The sequence below is a fragment of the Colobus angolensis genome, unplaced genomic scaffold (genome assembly GCF_000951035.1).
Source record: "Colobus angolensis palliatus isolate OR3802 unplaced genomic scaffold, Cang.pa_1.0 Scaffold131, whole genome shotgun sequence".
NCBI classification, from domain to species: domain Eukaryota; kingdom Metazoa; phylum Chordata; class Mammalia; order Primates; family Cercopithecidae; genus Colobus; species Colobus angolensis.
In genome coordinates this window covers 9,214,999-9,232,847 of record NW_012114364.1, presented here as the reverse complement: position 1 = coordinate 9,232,847, position 17,849 = coordinate 9,214,999, and positions in this window count along the sequence as shown.

The window sequence follows — 17,849 nt, the reverse complement described above, 5'->3', positions numbered from 1 at the left end:
TAAAAAAAAAAAAAAAAAAAAATTGGCAGTGGTATCAAATAGCAAGTTCATTATCTTAGAAAAAATAATTGTATCAGCCCTATAGAAGGTCATTTGTTAACTTTCTGTCTATAGACATAAACATTTGTAAAATCCCAAACCAGGGAATCAAGATTTTTAGTTTTAATATGTGGCCTATAAATCCCACTAAGTAGCTCCATCTCATCCTTTTTTCTTTCTTATTATTCTTAACTTCATTGGAGGTTCTGGACTCTTCAGGTTCTTGTAAGAATTAGTTTGGTTCTTCTATTAAGGGTTAGTGGTCTTATCTCACAGTACAGGAACTAAATCTCATGTCTTGTATTATCAAGAGAGTTTGGGAAAGGGATGAAAAGTGTGAACGATGTAAATGGACAACCATTATTTCAAAGTGATATTTTTTTCTTCACTATTAAGAAAATGAAGGTTAGAAGTAAAGCAGTTGAAAATATCAATTTTTATATGCTTTTCTAAGATATTCATTCCAATAGCATTTCCTTTCTTGTATAGTATTGTGGTTAAAAGTGTAGCTACACAGATGGCTATTAAGATGCTAGAAGTGAATGAGACTTCCACTTGAGAATACTTGTGTTTGAGGGATTAACACAAGGCAAAGGAATAATGGAAGAGTTCATGTTTTGTCCTCTTAGGAAAGCAAATAGATGACCAATTATTATAAATACTTCAAGGCAAGGGATGTATGGCCAGTGTAGATTCCTTAAGAAGTCTATTACAGTACCTCAATGAATTTTGGATAATAGATTAATAAAGTTTAGGACTTAGAACTAGGATAACTTAAAAAAAATATTTGTAGGGTAGATATCTATGGGATGGAAAAAAAAAAAGAATGAGTTTGTTCTGGATCATTTTTTTTCCAATCTAAAGTGCTAACATAACCAGTTTTTCTGCCAATGTAAAACACACTTTATTCTCCTTCTGCTCTTTTAGTTGTAATTACTTCCTTCTCCCATCAAGTTTAATAATGAAAACAGCATTACTTTTGGAGACAGACAGACCAAATATTTTCTTAGACTTCAGTATTGGGCTCTAAGCAGAGCATTAAGACAGACAAAATTGAGGTTTGTAAGCTTCTGTTTGACTCTCATTTCCCATCCTAATGCACTTCTCTGCTTCCTTTTCCCCAGTCACCTCTTATGTAGACTTTCCCTCATCATACAAGAATTAAGAAACTCAATCTCTGTTTCAAGAGCCTTCCTAACCTAAAGCAAGGGAAAATGGTGTCTTTTTAGTACACTTGAGACCACGGGCTCAGCTCATTACTGCCACGACAACCTCTCCTGCAAATATGTTTCCCACGACCAGCAGACAAAATCATAAGTATTTCTAACTGGGTGAATTAAATTCATCTTTTAAAAGTAAATTATCACAGAGTTCTATATCATAAGAGACTAGCAGAACAGTTCTTGATCCAGTTGCTCTCTGCTCTGTGTTTCCAGAATCAAAAAAAAAAAAAAAAATTGCCTGTTTCAGCTTTCTTACTGAGTATATTCACTCATCCAATCCCTTCCTTTCTTTCCAGGTGGAGATTCTTTCTATGTGGACTCTTCTCTTGTGGGCATATCTGGACATCAAGTGTCCCCAATGTTTTCATAAAATTCATTTATTTCTTCTTTTTCCATCCTATTGAAAATATCACGGGAGATTGTAAGAATAAAATACTTTGGCAGTTTTGGTCTTGTGAGAAAGCACCTCAGGTTTACAGGTTATAGGTTCTGGCACTTATAAAAACCATATTCCAAGTTAACAAGAGATAATAAGTAAAGTTCCCATTACAGAACTCTCACCATTGAGTCTCCCACCTAGATTTGCCCATGCTGGGATCTCAGTAGAGACCATGATGACCAAACCATACATTTTCTTTTCAAATCTTACTTTATTAAATTTTGTTTATCTTTTTTTTTTTTTTTTCTTTTTTTGAGCGGATTCTCGCTCTGTCGCCCAGGCTGGAGTGCAGTGGCGCGATCTCGGCTCACTGCAAGCTCCGCCTCCTGGGTTCACGCCATTCTCCTGCCTCAGTCTCCCGAGCAGCTGGGACTACAGGCGTCTGCCAATATGCCTGGCTGTTTTGTATTTTTAGTAGAGACAGGGTTTCACCGTGTTAGCCAGGAGGATCTCGATCTACTGACCTCATGATCCGCCCACCTCGGCCTCCCAAAGTGCTGAGATTATAGGTGTGAGCCAAATTTTGCTTATCTTTATATCCACACCCAATTTAATACAGTGAAAGTTTTTTTTCTATTGTTTTTCACACTTCCTTTATCTCTAACACCCCTAAATATTCTTCTGGAGCCTGCTCGAATATCACCCTCTCAATGTGGCATTATACTACCAATCTCAGCATCCTTTGTCTATTTATTCCTCCTCTGTTTTCCAAAAGACTCTATTCATACTTCCAGTGTTGAATTTGCAATGAATAGGATTCATCAGCTTACATGACTGCCTTTCACATAGTAGTCCCTAAATGAGTATGCTTTATGTGATTACAGGAATAGATGAATAAATGGTTAGCTGGTGATATGGTTTGGCTCTGTGTCCCTTCAGAAATCTCATCTTGAATTGTACTCCCAGAATTTCCACATGTTGTGGGAGAGAACTGATGGGAAATAATTGAATCATGGGGTTGGTTTCCCCCATACTGTTCTCATGATAATGAATACGTCTCACGAGATCTGATGGTTTTATCAGGGGTTTCTGCTTTTGCATCTTTCTCATTCTCTCTTTGCCTGCTACCATCCATATATGACAGGACTTGCTCCTCCTTGCCTTCTGCCATGATTGTAAGGCTTCTCAGCCACGTGGAACTGTAAGTCCAGTTAAACCTCTTTCTTTCGTAAATTGTCCAGTCTTGGGTACATCTTTATCAGCAGTGTGAAAACAGACTAATACAGTAAATTGTTATCAGTAGAGTGGAGCATTGCTGAAAATATACCCAAAAATGTGGAAGCAACTTTGGAACTGGGTAAGAGGCAGAGGTTGGAACAGCTTAGAGGGCTCAGAAGAAGACAGAAAAATGTGGGAAAGCTTGGAACTTCCTAGAGACTTGTTGGATGGCTTTGCCCAAAATGCTGGTAGTGATATGGACAATAAGGTCCAGACTGAGATGGTCTCAGAGAGAGATGAGGAACTTTTTGAAACTGGAGCAAAGATGACTCTTGTTATGTTTTAGCAAAGAGATTGGTGGCATTTTGCCCCTGCCCTAGAAATTTGTGGAACTTTGACCTTGAGAGAGATGATTTAGGGTATCTGGCAGAATATATTTCTATGCAACAAAACATTCAAGAGGTGACTCGGGTGCTGTTAAAAGCATTCAGTTTTAAAAGGAAAACAGAGCATAAAAGTGTGAAAAATTTGCAGCCTGACAATGCATTAGAAAAGAAAATCCCATTTTCTGAGGAGAAATTCAAGCTGGCTGCAGAAATTTGCGTAAGTGACGTAAGTGACGAGGAGCCAAGTTGATCCCTAAGACAATTAGGAAACTGTCTCCAGGGCATGTCAGCAGTCTTCATGGCAGCCCCTCCCATCACAGGTCCAGAGGCCTAGGAAAAAAAAGTGGTTTTGAAGGCTGGGCCCAGGGTCCCTGAGCTATGTGGAGCCTAGGGACTTGATGCCATGTGCCCCAGAGGTTCCAGCCATGGCTGTAAGGGACCAACGCAGAGCTTGGGTCTTGGCTTCAGGTGGTGCAAGCCCCAAGTCTTGGCAGCTTCCACATGGTGTTGGGCCTGTGGGTACACAAAAGTCAAGAATTGAGGTTTGGGAACCCCCATCTAGATTTCAGAAGATGTATGGAAATGCCTGGATGCCCAGGCAAAAGTTTGCTACAAGAGCAGGGCTCTCATGCTATGGCAGTGTGGAAAGGAAATGTGGGGTCAGAGCCCCCACACAGAGTCCCTACTGGCACACTGCCTGGTGGAGCTGAGAGAAGAGGGCCACCATTCACCAGACTCCAGAATGGCAGACGCACTGACAGCTTGCACCATGCACCTAGAAAAGCCACAGACATTTAATGTCAGCCTGTGAAAGCAGCCAGGAGGGAGGCTTTACCCTGCAAAGACACAGGGGTGGAACCACCCAAGATCATGGGAACCCACCTCTTGCATCAGCATGACCTGGATATGAGACATGGAGTCAAAGGAGGTCATTTTGGAGCTTTAAGATTTGACTGTCCCACTGGATTTCGGACTTGCATGAACCTTGTTGTCCCTTTGTTTTGGCCAATGTCTCCCATTTGGAACAGTTGTATTTACCCAATGCCTATACCCCCATTGTATCTAGGAAATAACTAGCTTGCTTTTGGTTTTACAGGCTCATATGTGAAAGGGAATTGCCTTGTCTCAGATGAGACTTTGGACTGTGGACTTTTGAGTTAATGCTGAAATTAGTTAAGACTTTGGAGGACTGTGGGGAAGGCATGATTGGTTTTGAAACGTGAGAACATGAGATTTGGCAGGTACCAGGGGTGGAGTGATAGGGTTTGGCTCTGTGTCTCCACTCAAGTCTCATCTTGAAATGTACTCCCATAATTCCCACATGTTATGGGAGGGATCTGGTAGGAGATAATTGAATCATGGGGGAGGTTTACCCCATACTGTTCACATGGTAGTAAGTTTCACGAGATCTGATGGTTTTTCCACCGGTTTCCACTTTTGCATCTTCCTCACTCTCTCTTTGCCTGCTGCCATCCATGTAAGACGGGACTTGCTCCTTCTTGCCTTCCACCATGATTGTGAGGTTTCCCCAGCCACGTGGAGCTGTATGTCCAATTAAACCTCTTTCTTTTGTAAATCGCTCAGTCATAGATATGCCTTTATCAACAGCGTGAAAACAAACTAATACAACTTGGCAAGGATCTTCTTTTTCAACTGGATGTAAACTCATTATGGATTTAAAATCAGTCCTTCACTGAGCAAATGAAGGTAACTCTGACCAGTAGGCATTTTCTAGTTTAAAGTAGGTTTGCTCAGTACTGGGTCTTTTCACCAGAAAGTTCAATTTCAGTCCAATTTCATTCATTATCTCCTTCTATTATGTTTTTAATATCTCTTGGCCACATGATAAATGCAGTAATTATATGCAAATGACTGGGAACAAAGATCAAAGTGTGTGTCTCTAGCAAAGACTATTCATTTATTGAGAACATGGTGCCTGGTTGCTTATAACTGTGCTGATTACCTGCTTATGCTTTTAACAAAAGTTCCACAAAACATTCTTATCTATCTTCCTAAAGTCTGTCATTTGGCTTTGTAATTTTTTAGAATTTATTTTTTCAAGAATAGAATGTATAAACTCTGCACACCCATGACACTGTTATCTGTGCACTGGTGAGAGATATGTGTTCCAGGGAACCAAAACTTTTCAGATTGTACTTCTGAGGATTGTTTCAAATTTTTTATTCAAGAGCAATAGAAAAAAATTTCTGAAATTTGATAGTGCTTAAATATTCACGTCTTATCACTCTTAGATGAGTTGATCAACTCAGAAAATTTTATTAGATATTTTATTTATTTTTCATGTTTCCAAAGGAATATATAATGGGAAAAATATTTTCCCTCCCACTCAAGCAGTTCTTTGGGATAAGAGGCAGACAACTTTCTAATAAATATCCCCATCTAGTGGTACAGTTAGAAATATATCAAAGACATAGTTCTATAAGAAAACATTGCTACAAATTCATTTTTCATGTTATGTATTAAAAGTGATGGCAATAACCGCAATTACTTTTGCACCAACCTAATGTTTACACATCTGTGTGTGTGTATTCACTAAAGTATCTAGTTAGGAAGTAAAATTCGACCTCCCATATGATAACAATATTTTTGCTAAACTTTGTAAAAATGGTTGTACCAAAAACTTAAACATTATTTACTAAATTTGAGACATTTTATTCACTAACTTAACTGATATTTAACTTATTCATGACCAGCCCCTTGTATATAGCATACATATCAATACCAAAAATAAAGAAGCAAAATTGATGAACTTTTCACATTTTCAATTTGGGTCAGTTGAGAAAATATTTGACATCACATTTTCTTTTTAAGTTGTGTAATTTGAGACAATATTTGACAATGGCTTTTCACTATCTAGATGAGGTGCAGAAAAATATGTTAAAGGTTTAAGACATTGTTTCTTCCTTGCCTTTCTGTTCCTGTAAACCAGAATTCAGGTTCATAACACAGAACTTCAGATAGGCATATTGATGGAACCATGAAATATAAGAAAAATAAACACCTGCCACTTCTCAATGTTTGCCTCTATGAAGCTAAAGTGATATCAGACCTTGGCATATAAACAGATACAAGATTTTTTTAAGCTGATTTTTGCTCATGTGGGTGTGTAAAAAGATGTTGTAAGATATATTACGACAAATACACCACCTCATGTCAGGTCTGTTGCTAAGTAACTGACTATCCCAAAACTTAGTAGCTTAAAACAATAGTCATATAATTATAACTCATGATTTTATGAGTGAGAATTTGGACAGAGCTCAGCTGGGGTTTCTTTTGTTCCATGTGGCAGCGATTGCAAAAACTCAGTGAGATTCAGCTGATCTGGAGGGTACATTTGTGAAGATGGCTGGAAGGTGAGCTCAGTTGGGAGTGTTGACTGGGATATTTACATGTGGCTTCACCAGCATGGGTGTTTCAGTATACCTGGACTTCTTACATAGTGGATTAGAGATGTAGCAGCAAATGTTCCAATGAACAAGAAGAAAGCTACATTAATTTAAATGACCTAACTTTGGAATTCACATAGTATCATTACAGTCACATTCTCACGCACAAGTCCACCTAGAGTTACTCAAGTAAAGACCTGTCTACTTAAAAATAAAGTATCAGAAAATTTGCAACCTTATTTTTTAAGCCACCAGGCATCTAAAGGGAATAGTTACTAAGAATATCCCATATGCAGAACAGACAAAGAAGTTCTGATAACTGTTTTCAGTTATCTGAAGGGTTATCAATGAAATTAAGATGTGTGTAGTCCATATACAATAGTCAACTCTTACCTACAGTTTTTCTTTCTGAAGTTTCAGTTACCCATGGTCAACCATGGTCTGAAAATATGAAATGGAAAATTCCAGAAATAAACAATTCATTTCCTTTAAATTATGTGCCATTCTGAGTGTAGTCATTGAATCTCACATAGTCCCATTTCATCTTTCCAGCTATGTCAGTTGTCTCTTTGTACAGTATATCGTTAGTCACTGAATAACTGACTAAGTTATCAGATCGAAAATACCTAGCCTAAATAGGATTCAGTACTATCTTTGTTTTCTGGTATCCACTGAGGGTCTTGGAATGTATTTCCTCAAGAAAATTGATACAAGGACTAATAAGTAAAATGATATAGAAAAATGTTTTGGTTTAACATAAGAAAGAATAATTTTCTGATAGTTAAATTTCCATTAAAGTAATAGGCTGCCTTGTGAGGCAGTGAACAATCAGTGTATAAGCAGGAGTCTTAACTGTTATAGACGTGATACCTACATCAAATGAAAGGTTAGACTAAGCAGACCTTAAGGTACCAATACTGCAGCTGTATTTAAAGAGATTAACCTATTCCTTCACGACTATTTGGGTTTAGAGGACAGATGAGATATTTAAAGTAAAAGTTACGTAATTTATAACATGACAAAACACTCAGCTGCTTTCCATATAGCCTTCATGTGGTTACACAACAGCTAGTGCACTTTTAGAGTGCATTAGTAACATGATTCAGTTTAGGAAGTATGGAAATGTCTAAAGCAGTGTGTTTTAAATCCTCACTGTGGGGAATTTTAAAACAGACAGTGATTCTCTATCTCCATCCGCAGAGATTTTGATTTACTTAACCTGGAGGGGGTCTGAGCATGGGTACTTTTTAAAGAACGCCAGGTGATTTTAATGTACACTTGGGCTTGAGGACTCATAGCTACAGCATGAGTCTCTGGACTCATAGATAAACCTGTGCAGCAAGGTCCCCTAGAAGGGCAGGGAAAGTAAGTAGCTGTAACCTGAAACAACATGGTGTTCCAAGAACCAGAAGAAAATTTTAGTAGTTTTTTTTTATTATTATTGCTATGCCAATATTTAGATCTGTCTAAAACTTCCTAAAGAGCCTAAATAACTTTTACCTTGCCTTTTCAGAGGAATTAAGAGTAAACATTTGTAGCTCACACGTGAGCTACATGTGTTCCACATAGAGCGGAAGTCCTTGTTTAATATCAGTTTCAAGTGACAGATTTGTCTTTCTTATTAAATCCAGTTAGACTGTGACCAAATTGAGGACAGGGACCATATCTCAATTATTTTGGAGACTCCAGTGCCTAACACCCTGGCCTACATTGTAAGACTTCAAAAATTAATTGTTTGTCAAGGAGAACAACTATACACAATAGCAATTTAATAATATATTTTAGGAACATGTAATAAGAGGTCACATTATAGAGGCTCCTTGGAATGAAACAGATATTTATGAACAGCAATGTTTCCAGAAACATGTATATACTTAGGCCATTTACATTTGAACTTCAGCAACTTTTTTAAAATATTAATCTCCATGTGGTCTCTTAGATAGTCCTTGAACTAATGGTTTTCGCTGAAATTTAAAAATAGAACAAATAATCTAAAAATTTTCAGGGAGCCCAAAGCTATGATTTTTAGTATATTTTCAATTCGGTTGTTCATGCGTTATTCAATATGAAATCATTTCAGATTTAACTGAAGGGTAAAATTAAATTTACCATTTAAAACTAGTCAGCTGGAAAATTTCAGATCTCTCAGGAACCATGTCACATCTCAATTTCTGGATTGACTTGAGTGAAGATTCAGAGCTTACTGTGAATGCTGATGTGAAGACTAGTATTATTTTTCAGTTTTGTTTCGAGGCCTTAAACTGCTATCTATGCCACTGAAGTGAATCATTAGTTCCAAGCATCAGAGCAAAGTTCAGTCAAAATATCTTAGGGTTTAGTCATGGGAAGTCATCACAGTATGATATGCTAACACTTAAAAACCGGGATTTCCAAAAAAAAAAAAAAAAAAAAAGATGTTTGACAGTCCTTGAACTTTCCTCATAACTTTTAAGTAGGAATCATTCTGCACTGTAGTCTGTAAGAAATTGGTAGACTGCTGTGCCAAATTCATCTTGTAGATCACTACACATAGCTAGCAAATTACTTGACAATTTTACTTTCTAGTTCTGAAAACAAACAAAAAAGTTTATATAAAATGGCTGAATTTATTTTTTATTTCTGTAAGTAGCTTATTTTACCTTTGAAATGTGTTTTATTGACTACAAGGATTTTATGCTTAGTTCTCACATGAATAATATCATAATCCAAAATCAAAACCAGAAAAGCAGGAGAAAATATGTGCATGTGGATAAACTACAACAAATATCTATCATTTTTTGTTTCTAAACAAAATGTACTTAATATTGAGTGTTACCTACATAAGGATGGGTATAGTAACCTTACTCATCATTGGATTCCCAGCATTTAGCACAGGGCATAACATAAAGTAGGAATGTAAGACTTTTTTTTTAAAAGCTAAAATGAATTAATGAATCAATGAGAGTTCTCTTTCTAGTAAATTGCAGGATATTTTGGTAGGATTAATTGTTATTGTTAGAGCAAAATTAATTCTTGATATACATAATGCTTTTCTGAATAAAAATAATATTTTTAATAATTTAATAATTATTTTAAATTAACTAATTAGTTAACATTTAATTATTGATATATATTTGAATACCAACATGCTTATTTGTATATCATATTTTTTCTATTTCTATAAAATATCTTCTTTTTACTGTAAATGTCAATTTAGAATTGTGAAATTTAAGCAGATAACTAGATACTGCAAGATGTGATATCAACTAAAATGACAGCGATATTAATCTAACAAAAAAGAATGTCTCGAATATCTTTATTCCTCTTAGGCTCATTTTTTAAAAAAGGAATGCACATCAGATTCACATAATAAATGATGAGAACAACCTTCCATTGGTCTTCTTCGTATAAACAACAACAGTTCTAGTCATTTTTTATTAGGGTAAATAGAAGAACAAAAATCTTAATTTTGAGAAGGGAATTTGATTTTAATTTATCATCCCTTACCCAGTTTAACACCCTCCCTTTATTCTCTCCCAGGAAAACTTACTTTTTCTCTGTCTTATGTTTCCTATCATCATTTCCTCTTTGAGCTTTTCTCTCTATTTCTGTTCCTGGGCTATTTTATAACAGAACAGGATGAGTTAAAAATATTAGCTTCCGGCCGGGCGCGGTGGCTCAAGCCTGTAATCCCAGCACTTTGGGAGGCCGAGACGGGTGGATCACGAGGTCAGGAGATCGAGACCATCCTGGCTAACACGGTGAAACCCCGTCTCTACTAAAAATACAAAAAAAAACTAGCCGGGCGAGGTGGCGGGCGCCTGTAGTCCCAGCTATGGCGGGAGAATGGCGTAAACCCGGGAGGCGGAGCTTGCAGTGAGCTGAGATCCGGCCACTGCACTCCAGCCTGGGAGACAGAGCAAGACTCCGTCTCAAAAAAAAAAAAAAAATTAGCTTCCACTTATTAAGTTTCATTTGAACTTTATGACAGCCTCAGGAAGTAAAGATAATACTTTAGAGTGATTAAGTAACAAAGTGAACATTAGTCAGTAATTTGCCTAGTTGAGATTTGTAAACAGTTGTGTCAGACCCCAAACCTCTGTACCGTGCCACCTATCTGTTAGTGACAGATATGCTTGGGTTTAATAGCAGTTTCCTTCCATTCTGTAATTAAAGAATTATTAATTTGGGTAACCTACTAGCATTAGAAAAGCAATATACTACCACTTATTTTAAAACAAGTAGTGTATTCGAATCTTAGGAAATATACATACTTTTCAAAGACAACTGTTTTGACCTAAATAACTTCATTATTTCGGACTAAAAGCTGTGGAAGGGGGTCAATCTGTGATTCCAAGTGGGAGACTAATTTTGGACTTCAGATCCACGATGACGATGAGAAAACCTAAAGTTGGGTTGCTCTGTGGTGATCTTCATTCTAAGGCCTGTTGTCCTCCTCTCCGTGCAGCATTACAACGTGGTTGATAGCGGTAAGGAGAACTATCTCGAACTCAGAAAGTTAAATTTTCCTCTTTGAAAAGCCTAGTAGTTCTATGCTAATCCTATTATGAATGTCAGCTGCATGAACCCAACTCTACTTTGCAAATAAAAACTAATGATTTTTTAATATATTAATACAAATTGACATTTCCAGGAATGAAACTATTGTATAATAAGGAAATTTAGCTTTTTTTTTTTTCTGGAGCTTTAAGACATGCTCACCATTTAAAAAATCATGGCATTGATCAAAAACACTTATGATATTATATTTTAGTTGGCCAAAAAAAAAAATCCTGTATTAGTTTACAATTTTTAACTGTTACATTATTGGCAATTCTATATTTAGGTATAGACATCTAATTAGTTTGCTATGTTTTCTAGTGTATTTGTTCCCAAGTATTTACATGTGTTGAAATATAGAACTTTTTTATCATCCAGTACATTTCTTTTTGTCTTTTATATTACCAATGGGACATTATCTGGATTTATAAATTATATTTGTAGATGAGCTATATTACTTATGAATTTTAGCTTTAGGATATTCGTTATGAAAAGGAATTGGATCTGAGAGGAATGAAAATTTCTGCAGCTCACGCTCTCTTTAATGTGGAAACTTTTCTTTTGAAAAAGTTTGAGCTGAAGAGACAGATATTTAGAAGATGGCCAACAATTTAACTTGCCACTACACAGGAACTCAGGAGTATCTACAATGTCCTAGATACCTATTTCTTCTACAACGTTTCTAGGAGTGTAGGAGGGCATAATGTTCCTACAAATCAACATTTTTGTACAAAAGCATTTGCCATATGACCCAAAATAGATCCTCTTTCCATAATGATTTATATAATGTATCTGTTTTTTAAAATGTATTTCTACCCTCATCTGAAGAATAAAGATGACTGTGAAAGCAGCCATTGATCAGAAAACAGCTGGAGGACACATTCCCTAGGTATGAAGCTTCTTCATTGACTAGTCAATGTAGACTAAAGAAAAATATCTCACTAGAAGATTTACACAAATCAGTAGCATCTGCTGATTTATGGCTTAATTGCATTTCTAATTAATCTACAAAACATATTTGCAAATCATCTCGTATAAACACTCTTAATGTCGTGGAGTTCGCTACTATGTCAGAAAAGTAAGAAGAGTGTTAATTGATGTGCCCAGTCATCATCAAGGCTATCTTTCTACTCTCATATACCAAGAAGTGAGAACAGAAAATGAAAACAGCAGAGGTCAATGTGATCTTCCTGTTCTCTCTCTCCTTCTGTTTTTTCTTTTTTTTTTCTCTCTGTCCCCTTCCCCTTCTTTCTTTCTTTCGTATTTCTCTAATTCTAAGCAGATGGCTAGGGTAAATCAATAACAGAACAAATACTATAAGCTGGGTGCGGTGGCTCACATCTGTAATCTCAGCATTTTGGGAGACCTGGGCAGGCAGGGAGCTCTAGACCAGCCTAGGTAACATAGTGAAACCCTGTCTCTACTAAAAATACAAAAATTAGCCTGGCATGGTAGTGCATGCCTGTAGTCCCAGCCATTTGGGAGGTGGAGGTTGCAGTGAGCCAAGATCACACCACTACACTCCAGCCTGGGCAACAGAGTGATACACCATCTCAAAATAATAATAATAATAATAAATAAAATAAATGCTACAAATATCCTAAAGCCTAACAGTCTAAAGTGATCAATAAAGACCTCAGTATAAATCTATAAAAATATTTAGATTAAAAATATAGCAACAAACTTGGTTGAATTTAGCATTTTAAGTAAGGCTTGAAATGAAAACTAGAGCCAAGAGCAGTGGCTCACGCCTGTAATCCCAGAACTTTGGGAGGCCGAGGCGAGCGGATCACAAGGTCAGGAGATCGAGACCATCCTGGCTAACACGGTGAAACCCCGTCTCTACTAAAAATACAAAAAAGAATTAGCCAGGCGTGGTGGTGCGTGCCTGTAGTCTCAGCTACTGGGAGGCTGAGGCAGGAGAATGGCGTGAACCCGGGAGGTGGAGCTTGCAGTGAGCCGAGATGTGCCACTGCACTCCAGCCTGGGCGACAAAGCAAGACTCCGTCTCAAAAAAAAAAAAAAAAGAAAGAAAGAAAACTAGAGGTATGTCAGCAGACATTGGTAAAGTGAAGAATATGAAGAAAGATATCAAATACATGTTGTTGTTTATAGTTCTTAAAAATCTTTAATTTGAGGCTTAATTTAAATGTAGTGCTCATTAATTATTATGCATAGATTAGTTTTTATGTAAAATCTAAAGATAATTTAGATTTTACATAAATCTATATTTATGTAAATAAATAAATCTAGATTTTACACTCAATCATTCTTGTAAGTAGTCCAGCCTTCAAGGTGAGGGCCATAGAGAATGTACAGTTACTGATGGTTACTGGCACAAAGTTTGCAGGATAGAAGAAATACTGATACTTATTTTGCATTCAGTAAAAAATAGAACCGTTTCTTGGATTAATAAACTACTGAGACTTTTTTTTCTGGCTTTTAAAAATATTCTCTTTGGGCAGGGCGCAGTGGCTCATGCTTGTAATCCCAGCACTTTGGGAGGCCAAGGTGGGTGGTTCACAGGGACAGGAGTTCAAGACCAGCCTGACCAACATGGTGGTGTAATACAAAACTTAACTGGGTGTGGTGGCACGAGCCTGTAGTCCCAGTTACTCAGGAGGCTGAGGCAGGAGAATTGCTTGAACCCAGGAGGCAAGGTTGCAGTGAGCTGAGATCATGCCACTGTTTCTGGCCTGGGCAACAGAGAAAGACTCTCTCAATAAAAAAAAAAAATCTCTTTTATTTGCCTCAAATTTAAAATATAAAAAAAAATTGGGAAGTGTTCCCTTACGCCAAACCAGTCAAATAATTCTAACATTTCTCATACTTTTGTCAAACCCCATTTCAAACAATTAAAGTTCAGAGTTTTGTTCTGAACTTTCTCCAATTTCATTGATGTCTGGCCTTCAAAAATTGTATAAATATTAGAATTCTGGATATACCAAGTGTCAGTCCTCTTTTATCATGACTCCCATAAATGATTTTCTAAAATCTTACTTACCATATTAGTAAATTGAGTAAAAATTTTTCATTTCCATAAATTGTTATTAGTAGGCTGTCGTCAACTTAGAGAACATGTTCAGGGAAGTGAGACTGGGTCTGATATTTTAGACAGTTATTTTTTCTGATATGAATTATTGAGTACAAAACATTCTTATTAAAGTTACAGCCAGTATCAACTGACCTGGTTTTAAGGGTGATAGAAATTCAGAATGCCATTGGAAAATATAGAAGTGATCAGAAATAAAGAAAGGGAAATAAGTTAACCTTATTGCACTATTTGTGATATTTAGGTGCCCACACTTCACAGTACTAATCTACTTTGTTATTTAGTACACTCTGCAAGCAGTTTTTTTTATGCGATAACATAAATCTACATTTCAACCCAACCAATGTTTCACTCTGACAAAAAGAAATAAGAAAAAAATTCAGCAAGCTGATTTTTCCAAATATATTTGATAATTCTTAATGTTTTAAAATGGAAATAAAAATAATATATTGTAGAGTGTGATTAAGAAAATTGATTTATTTTTATTCTCTGATGATATGACTTGTTATTACATAAACCCATGAAGCCGCTTTAGAGTATGCCTGTACATTCAAAAAGACTGAAATAAAGTGGAAACATTTCCAATTTAAAAAACTGAAAGAAAAATCTGTTTCATTTCAATAACTTTAAGATTGACAACTGGTGTTCAGACATGTCATCAGCATGAAACTGAGTCAAGACATTTATTTAACAACTTGAAAATTTAGCATGATCAATATAATTTATACATTTTTATTGTATATGTTTGATTTTTATTGTCAAAGTTTAAATGAGCTTATTACAAATTATTACATGAAAAAAAATTAGGTGGATTGAAGAGGAAGCCCATACTTGATTAATATATCAAATTATTTTCTTATTTTTCCACAGGCTGAAGGTCACTAATACCCATTAATTCAGTTTTGCTTTCTGAATCCTGTTTCTTTTTTTTTTTATCATTCCTTATCGTTCTGAGGTATTAAAATCTCAATGTTCCAGTCCTGCAACCACTCCAATTCTGATATCACTTCCCTACAAATTTACAAATAAGAGAGTTCTTTCTCAGTTATGTGCAGAAAATTAGAGTTTTCTTACTAAGACTCTTAAAGTATAAAAGCAAAGTGACCCAGCATATGTGCATTTACTAAAAACTACATAAAGAGTGTTAATTGAAAAATATGAATGCCTTCCACCGAGAGACTCTACTGTACTAGTCAAGACACTCTGTTCTGATACCCTACTGAATGCCTTATTAATATGCTTTACACACATTGTATAATTGAAACCTCACCAGCACCTTGTAAGACTGATATTATCATCACAATTATACAGATGAGAAAAATGAGGCTTACAGAGTTTAAATAATTTGCTCAAGATATACAAATAGACTGTTCTAGAGAATGTTTACAGCACTATCCAGAGGAAGAAATGAGTGAAATCCAAGACAGGGCTTCTGCCTTTCAGGATGTACCATTACCTAAATAATGCCATAGATAGAACTGCTTTAGGTTAAATAATCTCATTATTTTCCCCTCTTTCTAGATATGAAATGTTTCATCATTCTCATAATTTGAATAATTTGACTATAGTCCAATTATAAATGAGTAAAGTTGGACATTTGTCTCAATATTTTCTTTTTTTTTTCTTCCTTTTTCTTTTTTGAGATGGAGTCTCGCACTGTCACCTGGGCTGGAGTGCGATGACTTGATCTCGACTCAATGCAACATCTGCCTCCTGGGTTCAAGCAATTCTCCTGCCTCAGCCTCCAGAGTAGCTGGGATTACAGGTGCCCACCACCATGCTCGGCTAATTTTTTGTATTTTTAGTAGAGATGGGGTTTCACTGCATTGGCCAGGCTGGTCTCAAACTCCTGACTTTGTGATCCACCTGCCTCCCTTCCCAAAGTGTTGGGATTACAGGCATGAGCCACCATGCTTGGCCAATATCTTTTTATATTACACTTCTGTTTACACATTATTATATATTTTATCACTTAAATAAACATACAGCTTAAGACCCTCTCTACCCTTTTATTCTTTGAATTCTACCTGTGCATGGTTATTAGCCATGTTGTTTTGGCTTCCATTTCCTTACTCTGTAAGTTCCGGTACTTGTTAACTGTCATTTTACTAATTCAGGTAAGGGTGATTAAAATTAAAATTCTTATTTATTTAAGGTGGGTGACTAGTGACATCAGATGCCAGTTCTTCTCAGAAAGATTAAAGTTACCAGTGAATAGACAACTTTTGAATAGAAAATGAAGGGAAGAGAGCCAAGACTTGTCAGAGTCCCCAAGGGAAGAAGCTGGAGGAGGAAAGAAAAGGAAAGTAGCAAAAGTCTGTCAGAGATTGACCCTGAAGAACTTGGTGCCTCATGGGAAGGGTAGGTGGAAAGGCTTCTCTCCTCCCCCTCACCCCTCTGACAATTTACTGACCACCAAACTGTTGCAGAGTGCCTCTGCCCCCCAACTCAGGGCAATACAATTGGTGGTGGTTTGGGAACTTCCCGGGGACAGAGAACCAGGTGGCCATGCAGAAAAGCCTGCACTCCCAGCAGACATGAACCAAGATGCTGGGTTCCATATAGGTTGTGCCCCTGTGGTGAGACACTGCCCTACTTGGGGATTCCTTCCTCGTACACCACCAGACACTCCCCCAGACTCACCACTCTGGTTTTGGCAAGTACTGAGAGTGTACACTGGCCAAAAGTGTTTTTTGTGCTTTTTGTGAAGGTTCCACCCCTGCTGAAAGTGAGCCTGTGCTGCTCAGGCTTTCATGCAGAGCAGGGCCTAACTGTTCTCCCTACACAGACCGGCAGTGCCCCAGCAATAGAGGACAGACAAGTCTTTAGCCTGACTGCTCTGGTCTCCAGGAACAGGCTTTGCCCCAAACCCACTTTAGTGGCAGTCATCAAGGAGCCTGCCATGGCCCACAGCCACACTACGGCCCGGAATCAAAAGAGAAAGTCTTTATGAACTTAGAGTCCTGTGCCTTGCAACAAGGGCCTGGTAGGGGAACAGAACACATCCCTGCCAGTTTAAGAAGAGGAGTTGTTGCACTTCCCACCCCTATCCTGGAGACCTCAATGCACTCCAGCACAATCTGTTCCTGCCACCTCCCTGTCAGGGTGGTGCTTCTACTTGACATCAGCCTACCTGAGGGAGAGCCCACTCGTACTGTCAAGTATCATCTGCGGGACTGCAGCCTGAACTTCACCATCACATAAAAAAACCTGCTAATAGAAGGACTTAGTGCTAGTCCTTGAGATAATCTTCCTGAGACCTTTGCACCCTCAGCTCTGTAGGAGATAGTGTGTCAGCGCTTACCTCCATGGTATCACTACAACCAGAAGAATATGAGAAAGCCACCTCTCAGAACTTATCCACTACCTAGGAACCCATCCAGAACTGCGGCTCCCTGAAAGCGCCCAGAAATGAAGCCAAAGGATGATACATAACAAAAATCACAGTCATACCCTCAAGGGAAAAAAAAAAACTAATTAAAAAAAGTAAAAGTCTCATCCAAACAATAGCAATTTCAAAAATAAGAAGTGACAATTCCCTCAGATGAGAAAGAATGAGTATAAGAACTCTGACAGTACAAAAAGCCAGCATGCTTTGCCTCCTCC